Source organism: Pteropus alecto, unplaced genomic scaffold (genome assembly GCF_000325575.1).
Source record: "Pteropus alecto unplaced genomic scaffold, ASM32557v1 scaffold3, whole genome shotgun sequence".
Taxonomy (NCBI): Eukaryota; Metazoa; Chordata; class Mammalia; order Chiroptera; family Pteropodidae; genus Pteropus; species Pteropus alecto.
The window spans coordinates 68,393,801-68,402,039 of record NW_006442484.1 but is presented as its reverse complement, the minus strand read 5'-3'; the positions used below and the strand labels follow the sequence as shown (position 1 = coordinate 68,402,039).

The 8,239-nt window shown below is 40.2% G+C and overlaps 1 protein-coding gene and 1 pseudogene across 3 annotated transcripts in view; one reads left to right on the top strand and one right to left on the bottom strand.

Annotated features, from left to right (window-relative positions):
• The window catches only part of KLF7 (Kruppel like factor 7), a 78,536-nt gene that overhangs the window by 19,806 nt on the left and 50,491 nt on the right, over positions 1-8,239 (top strand). The gene's annotated exons all lie outside the window — the stretch shown is intronic.
• On the bottom strand, positions 3,135-3,253 carry LOC112470686 (annotated as a pseudogene).

Sequence of the window (8,239 nt, the reverse complement as noted above, 5' to 3'; positions counted from 1 at the left end):
TCTCTCTCTCTCTCTCTCTCTCTCTCTCTCAGGGCTTTTGATGTCCAAGCACAGAGCTAGATGCTGAGGATGGAATAGTCACCCAAACACACGTTGTCCTGCTCTTGTGGAGCTTAGAGTCTGGAGGTGGACGGAGAGAACTGATAAATACATGTGGAAGTATGCGCTGTGACTGGGATATAGGGGAAAGAGCAGGGTGTCAGTGACTTTCCCAGTCACATCTGAAAGAGTCAAGGGATCTTCCTGTTCATCTCAAGGCTCTTTTATATACTTTTCCAAAACGTTCTTAAAACTTTTTCCCGGAAGTTTGCAGTTACTGCTCAAATGGAATCTAAAATGAAACAGACACTTACAACCTTTAGACACCTGGTCTCCTGGTCTCCTCCCAGGTTTATAACTTTCCTGCTATGTGTGTAGCTGGAGTTTTAATCTTTTCTAGTAAATTTATGTTATTCCATTGGGAAAAAAAACATGAGGGAAATTTTAAAAAAAGCAACAGTTAATGAGTCTTTCAGTGTCGGTTAGCAAATCATGTTAGGCAAGAGATTTGACTAAGCCTGTCAGTTAAGGCCTTAATGACATGTGACTGCACAGCACTTCCTAACAAAAAGTTCATATATATAAAAGCCATAGGTAGTTTACGGTCAGCAGTGGTGGCAATTTAAAAAAATGTAGATATGATGAGGATTCCATTTCTTCAGTTCTGCCCCAGGACTTATTGGCAAGTTGCCATTGTCCCCTGTTGAGAGAGGTGGATAATATCAATACTTTTATCAGGCCACATTTGTCTGATTCTGGCTTGCTGTGTGGTTAAAGGAAAAACCTTTCTGGGAAGAATGATGTTTCTTTAACAGCAAATGGATTGAACTGATGTAAGTGTGATTTGCAGTAGGGGATGCTTAACTTTCTATTTAGAATCAAATGCCAGAATCTGAGAAGCTAAATACAGTGAGGAATTTACAAAGATAAGACTTTTTTTGATTTGCAACATTGAAGGAAAGATTTTGGGATTAAGAAGTATCTGAAAACTGACTTTACCTTTTAATATCTGCCAATTTGCAGCCTTGCAATGATAGTTATGGACACTACACTACTGAGGGATGGTGACAGGAAATAGGCAGACCAAGGCAGTATCTTCGTATGGGTGTGCCTGAGATTTATTGGTGACAGACTTGGTGATAGATGCAGTTGGGTTGGGTCTTATGACCTGTGAGAAGGAAGTGGTGACTCAGGTGGGAGTGAGGAGTTCTGAGCAAATCAGAAGGGGCACAAGGTTAGGGTTGGTGCTCTCATTTCCATGAAGTGTAGACATAGCACTCACTATATTTCTTTTATTTGAAAGTGTTCATGTTGGTACGTGTAGGTGACTCAGGAAAGCAGGGTGAAAAATTAACAATAGGATGCTTTAAAATTTGTGACTGCAGATGAGAGTGTCACATTTGTGTGATGTATTTAAAACTTTTGCCTTGGGCGAGCCCCCCAGCGCCACTGTTTGGAAGTCTATACCAAACAACAACTCTTTGCTATATAGACCTTCCTTGGTCTGTCTGTACGTTCTTCCACAATGACAATGCCTCAACGAAGGCCAACATTTTTATGGGAGCCTATCAACAATGGGTTCATCTGGTCTGTTAAGCTTATACTGCAGTTGCCTCCCCAGAGGTAAGACTTTAATGAAGCATCCTTTCCCGTGGAGCCAGCCTGCCTCTCCCCCGTCTTCCCTCTCTACCCAGGCAGAGAGCGAAGCCTTCTCTTATGATTTTGCAGAGTTAATAATGCTGCTCTATTGATTTTGTGAGCCTCTCAGTCACTGGGGAATGTGTGGGGGATGGGCCCAGCGCTCACAGTGTGCTTCCTCCAACTCTCTTTCCAGCCCTGGAGCTTTTGTTTTGAATCTGGAAGCTTCCGACCAGGGCTGGATTTCCAAAGGTCAAATGTGCCTGCACATTTTGTCCTTAATGAGTTAGCTCTGCCCTGGAGCCCTCACTGAACTCGCCAGCCTTCAACCTGAGCAGCAGCAGCAGCTTCATAACCAGATCCAATTGCTTGACACTCCACCCTTGAGAAGTGCCTCAAGGAGCCACTGAGGGTTATTGGCCAGCAGAATGTGGTCGTAAATGCATGTCTACAGGAATGGGTGAGGTTTCCTCTTTGCTTAGAAAGCCAGAAAAACATCAACAGAGAGAGGCTACAAAGGAGAAAAACATACCCAGGCACTGAACCTTTGGTCCCCTCACCAACAAAACATTCGATGGTTTTTAATGAGAGAATTTCACCTTTTTTTTTTTTTAAAGGGGAGATATACTTTTTCAATCACCTTCTTGTCTACTTATTTTCTTTTTCTCTTCCATGTTTCCTTGTCCACCTCTCCGTTTGCTTTTTTAAACCTGGTGTGCCGAAATCAACTGATCGCTGAGGAACTGATGTTTTTTTTATTTGATGATGAGAATTTCTTAACTCGTTGTTGATCTTGTCACCTTGGCTACCAGGACACTCAGGGCTGAGATTCATTCTTTGCTTTATTTGGTTGCACTTTTTTTTAGCTGATTTTTTTTTTTTTTGTAATATTTGTCTCCATGATGATTTTTTAGAATATTGAGGTTCAGGAATATTACTTGGCAAGGTGAATGGGACCATTGGGCCTCACTAGTATCTTTTAAGCTCTTAATCTTTCCCTGAAATATTATTTAGGTTCTAGAATAACAGCGATTGCTTTTTAGTAAGTATACTTGCCAAGGTGAGCCCAGAGCAAACCGGCACCGTTACTGCCAGCCAGAAATACGAGGCATTTTCTAGGCCCTGGGGATGCATTTCTTGCTGCCCCATAATGTGTACCCTATGCATCAGAACCCCTAGACTGCTCGTCCATTTCTAAACACATAGTAGGGCTTTCACGTGTATACACCATTTCTCATGTTGTGCGCTCTTTCTAGAATGTCATTGCTCTCTTTCTCCACTTGCCAAAAGCTCACTCATTTTTCAAAGTTTGGCTGAAGTATGACATTCACATGGCTGTCTCTGATCTCTCCAGGAGAGTGAATTGGCTCATTCTCTATGTTGCCATAACACTTTATTCACTCTAGTTAGTTATTAGTCATAGATATACCTGTTATTTTTTTATTATTATTTTTTAATGCCTACACCACCTGGTAGTCCTAGATGGTTTCCCATCCAAGTACTAACCAGGCCTGACCCTGCTTAGCTTCTGAGATCAGACGGGATTGGGCACGTTCAGGGTGGCATGGCCGTAGACTACCCTGTTATTGCTAATTGGATGTATTTCTATCCCTCTGTCCTTACTATACCATGGGTTTCCCTGAAGTCTCTTAACAAAATGTCTCGTATAAAGTAGAAGCTCAATAAGTAATTATTACATTAATTTAAAAGAAGCACAAGATACAGTACCTGCCCCTTAGAGGCCAACAGAATTCAAATGGGTGTCATCTTCTTATGCTAGCAGAGTTATTTCTCATTGGTCGTTATTCTATTGGACAAATCTACTAGTCTTATCTAGTCACCCCATAGAAGAGCAAGTAATGACAGGTAATATTGGTTCCTAATTAAGATTTTTTAAAAATTCATTTAGGAAGTATTTATTGAGAAGCTACTGATTATGATAAAACAATCTGCTCAGCCCAAGGGAAGTTTAAAACTTGGCTCTAGACCTCCAGGCTCTTGTAGATTTGAAATAACTCTTCCTTCCTCCTGTTGGACATTTCATGGTGCCATCTCTGCGGGTTTCCCATCCTTGTTTGAGATTCTTCTTCAGAGCAGGGATTCAGGCTGAGTGGTGCTAGAGAAGTGTAGCCAAGCAGAATACTTATGAAAGTGCTGCCCAGTCATTTTTCCTCCAGCTGAGTCTCTCCTCATACAATGAATTTCATAGGAAAACTCTGTGGGATGTGTTTATCACAGTCAGCACCAGTTCCCTACTATCATATTCCTTAACTATTTCATTAATATCTATTATCCTCCTGGCCCTAATAGGAATTTGAATTTGTGAATCCTAACCTGGTTTTACCAGGGAGGGCATTGTTAACTTCCAGAGGAAAGCATCTTCAGAAACAACACCTGTCTACCATGTGGCAACCATGTGGCCTTGTATCATGGGACCTCATCTAGGAGACTGACAGAAAACTGCAGTCCAGAGTCTGAAATTGAGATACCTAAAGGCATGGCAGAGGGATCAGAGTAGTAAATTATATCTCCCTCATGTCTTGTTTCCCTTAGGCAAGCAAGATTTGGTCATGAGAAACCAAGGACCAAAGAGGAGGTGACTTGAGGAAGGCCATAAAGCTAATTGCATAGGAGGAGCTGGTAAAAGTCCCCCTGACTTTGGTCTTTGTGGTCTCCATGACACCACATTGCCTTTGATTGTACACATCTGTAAAAAGTCCCAAGTGAAGGATTTTGATATCCAAGACTGATTAGGTACTCCATCCCAGAAGAATGCTTAAGTACCTGATTTTTCATGAAGGTAGTCTTCCACTACCACAGATTTCTGAATCACATAGTCTTCATCCACTGGCCATCGTTCTTTTTAGGTTGTTACTACTAGATAATTATAGACAAAACCTCTTTAAAATTAGTGTTTAGGTTCCACGTAGAGAACAGGGCCACGTGCCAGTTTTGCCCTTGTGCTTATCTACTACCCAACGTTTGATGGGTCCCCTTGATTAGAGGTGTGTTACTTGATGAAAGCCAGCTACTGGCATCCAGGATTTTTACACAGGAATGAGATGCTTGCAGTTCACTTCTTTTTCATTGCTGCTTCTCCCCTTCTTTTCTTCTTGCTGATTCCATTCCTTCCATGCCCCTTCCTAGCAGCATTTCGATTTGAATCTTGAACAGAAGGGATGAGTGATTGATAATACTATTGTTGAAAGTGAGCCAAGAACCACTATTCTATAGGTCATAAGGGGTGGAGAATGTTAAATCTGGTTTAGTCAAATTTGTATTTTTATGTTTATTAAAATTAGGAAATGTTTTAAAAACATTGGGTAACAGATTTAAATCCCTCCTCTTAAAAACCATATCACTTCTAGTTTTCATGTATTTGGCATTAATCCAATAAACAAATAAAATCAAATCCTCAGTAAACTGTATTTATACATTTTCTCAGTTTCTGTCTTTAAAAAATGATACTAGTTCCATTTCTTTCTGCCTCTGATTACACTTGATGTTGACAGGTTGGAATGACTGAAATCCTATTTACTTTTAAAAACCCAATAAAATATGAAACAGCCAGGGAGATCTCAGAAATCGCCTAAAGGGTGTTATCAAAACCAAGACCCAGTCTCCCTAGGAGAAATTGCATAGAGATACAAAGTTGAAAATCTTGTGAAATGAAGTTTGGGATTGGCTGTTGTGTTTCCAATTTGGGAAGATCAGGAATCCTATTCCTTCAAAGTTACTGAGGTTATTAGGATAGTTTGTTGAATTTATAGAATGTTTTGAGATACTGCTAGAAGGTTCAGAGTTGGACCAGAAAAAGCTTAATTATTAGTAACCAAGAAACTTTTGTTTCTGTTTCTGGTCTTACTGATAGTATGGCTATAGAACTCTGGAAAACCCAATTTTCTTTACTAGGTTGGGTTTCAAATAAGATAGGGATTTTAATTCTTGCTGCCTACATGGTCTCACGGGGGGACTTAGAGGTTACAGGATAAATATTAATAAGCATTTTCAGAAATTTTTCACAACAGAATTCTCTGTAAAAAAGAATATATGTCATTTCATGTGGATTGAACTGGAAAAGTCCCAGTTTCACCTGGCTGCTGCAGTTATGACTTTGTTCCTGATTCTGTCCGCCTATTTTATAGAGAAAAGAGAAGGGTTCTTTAGATCTCTTATTCAGTGGATTTTGGAGTGAGAGCTCAGTGTCCTTTTAAGAACAGCCCAGATAAAGCATCCCCTGCTTTAGCAAAACTAATCCTTTCATTCACTTAGTTGTTTGCATGTCTGATAATATAGATATCATTTTCATTTTCTTTCCCCAAAAAGTATATGCAAGAACTCAAGTTATTGAAGATCAAGCCAGATATGGTCAAATTTCATGGCATTCGCAGATCTAGACACATCAAAATATCTTCTTAATTAAGGCAGTGGTTCTGCTGGGGCCCACATTCCAGGATTCTCAGTAGAGAAAACATGTTTTCTTTATAGGGGAGTTTTATTAGCAGCAGTGTTCCAGTATGTTGTTCAGGTTAATTAATGATGTACTCACACTGCTGTCTTGCCATGAGTTTGATTCCGGTAAGTAGGGCACTAGGAAATCACATTGGCATATTCCGTCATGCCAAAAAAGAATCTTTAATTTGGACCATTAAAACATATCTGAGTGAGGTCTGTCAACAAGATAGCTTAAAAATTCTTCTTAATGTGGATACTGCTTTAGAATTCTTTCACCATAAACTATTAAGTAGCACGTGCATTGGTTTCAATGATTATATGCTGTTCTAAAGTATTTTGTTGGCTGAGATAATTGAGACCTCAAAGACTCAGCCCACCTACAAGCTCAGGTGGAGTTGACTTTTATTGTGTAAGGAGATTTGTACCAAGAACCACCTTTTCCCCATGAGTGTTTTTATTAATTTTAAATCACGGTGGTGTTTTAAAACTTAATTTATGTTGTGCACGTGTAGCAAGCTTCCTTGGAGGTTGAAACAACAAAGCAACTGGATTGGAAATTAGATTTCCCCCCGTATGCTGCTAATGTAGTTCTCGTTCCATTGGGATTTCCCCTTTGCATGGGCTGCTGATTTCTTTGAAACTGTATGGAAATTGGTTCAGACAGGAACAAAGAGGAGAGGGGATGGCAGTGATGATTCAAATTGTCTCTTCTTCAGTGAGCGTCTGGTGCTTCTGAAAGTGCACGTCACCCCGATATCAGCCAAGCCAATATCATCCAAGCCACCTAAGGTTAAGTAGCCAGAGCTACTGGAATCCAAACCTTGGGGCCTCAGCACTTGATTCTTCCTGTCGCATTGGGTCGAATTGTTAATTTGAAATCTACATTGTAACGTGGTTCAGAAATGGGCCAAGCACAATTTTACTTTTCTTTACATGATGGAAAACCTTCTCTTCCTTTCTCCCTCATCTTTTTCAGCCAGTGTATGAAAGATTCCTATTGCCTAACATAATGAGCAAGAGAAGGGAATGGCTTTGTGAATATGGGAACAATGACGGGTTTAGAAAAAGGCGTCCAAAGTACATTAAAAAGAATCTACATTTCATTGTCAGAGGCACATGTGCACGTACATACACACAGAAACACAGACATACACACAAACCCTGTAAAACTTATATTCAATATTTTCACCCTTAGCTCTTGCCTAGTTCAAACGCCATACCCTCTTAATTGGATTTTGGCTCACTGCCAGGTTCAGTGTTTGAGGGTTCCATATTTGTGAAATAATGATCCTGAAGTAAATAGCATCTCTCAGTAGAGGTACCTTTTTTATGTAAAATTCTTAAAGGGAATGGAGAGGACGGAAATGCTTCTGTGTTTAGGAATTTATGAGAAATAAGCCAAAACAAGACTGTCCAAGGACTTCGTCTATCTAAGTGGAGCGTGCAGCTATTGAAGATGACAGAAAACACAAGTTTCTGATGACTGCTAGATTCGAATGGGCTTTTCATTTAAGAACCTTTCATATAAGGACTGATGAATGTGGAGATACCAATATTGGGGACCAACTTGATGTGACCCTCTAGTGCTGGAGACCAGTCGCCAGAATTGCCTTTATCATGGGGGTAATAGAAATGGTAATAAATGATATGATGTGGGTTGAGCCTCTATCTTTATTCCCTCAGGACACCAGTTAATAAGCACCTGGTGCAGAAGCCGGGAGAGGGGTGGGTTTTGAACATCTGAGTGACACTAAGGGATATGATGCAATATGGACTGCTGAGAAGAAATGCCCTCTTTGCATCTGTTTGAAACAGGCAGATGTGAGGATCAAGACTGATTTCTTTGTCTTGAGAAGAGCCTTCATTTTACAACTGTCTGATGAGTATGAATCAGTGAGTGCCTTCAGAGTTCTAAAACTTGAACTGAGGAGAAATGATGATTGAGCCTTTTGACCTAATGAGGTGGACATTTTAGGATAAATTTCCTGGTGGAGAAACCAGGTAACGTCTTCCCTGGAATTCCAGGATTGATTAATTCCATTTATTCATTCAACTAGTATGGTTTGGATGCCTTTTCCAAGCATTGTGCTGGGGATGCATTGGTACA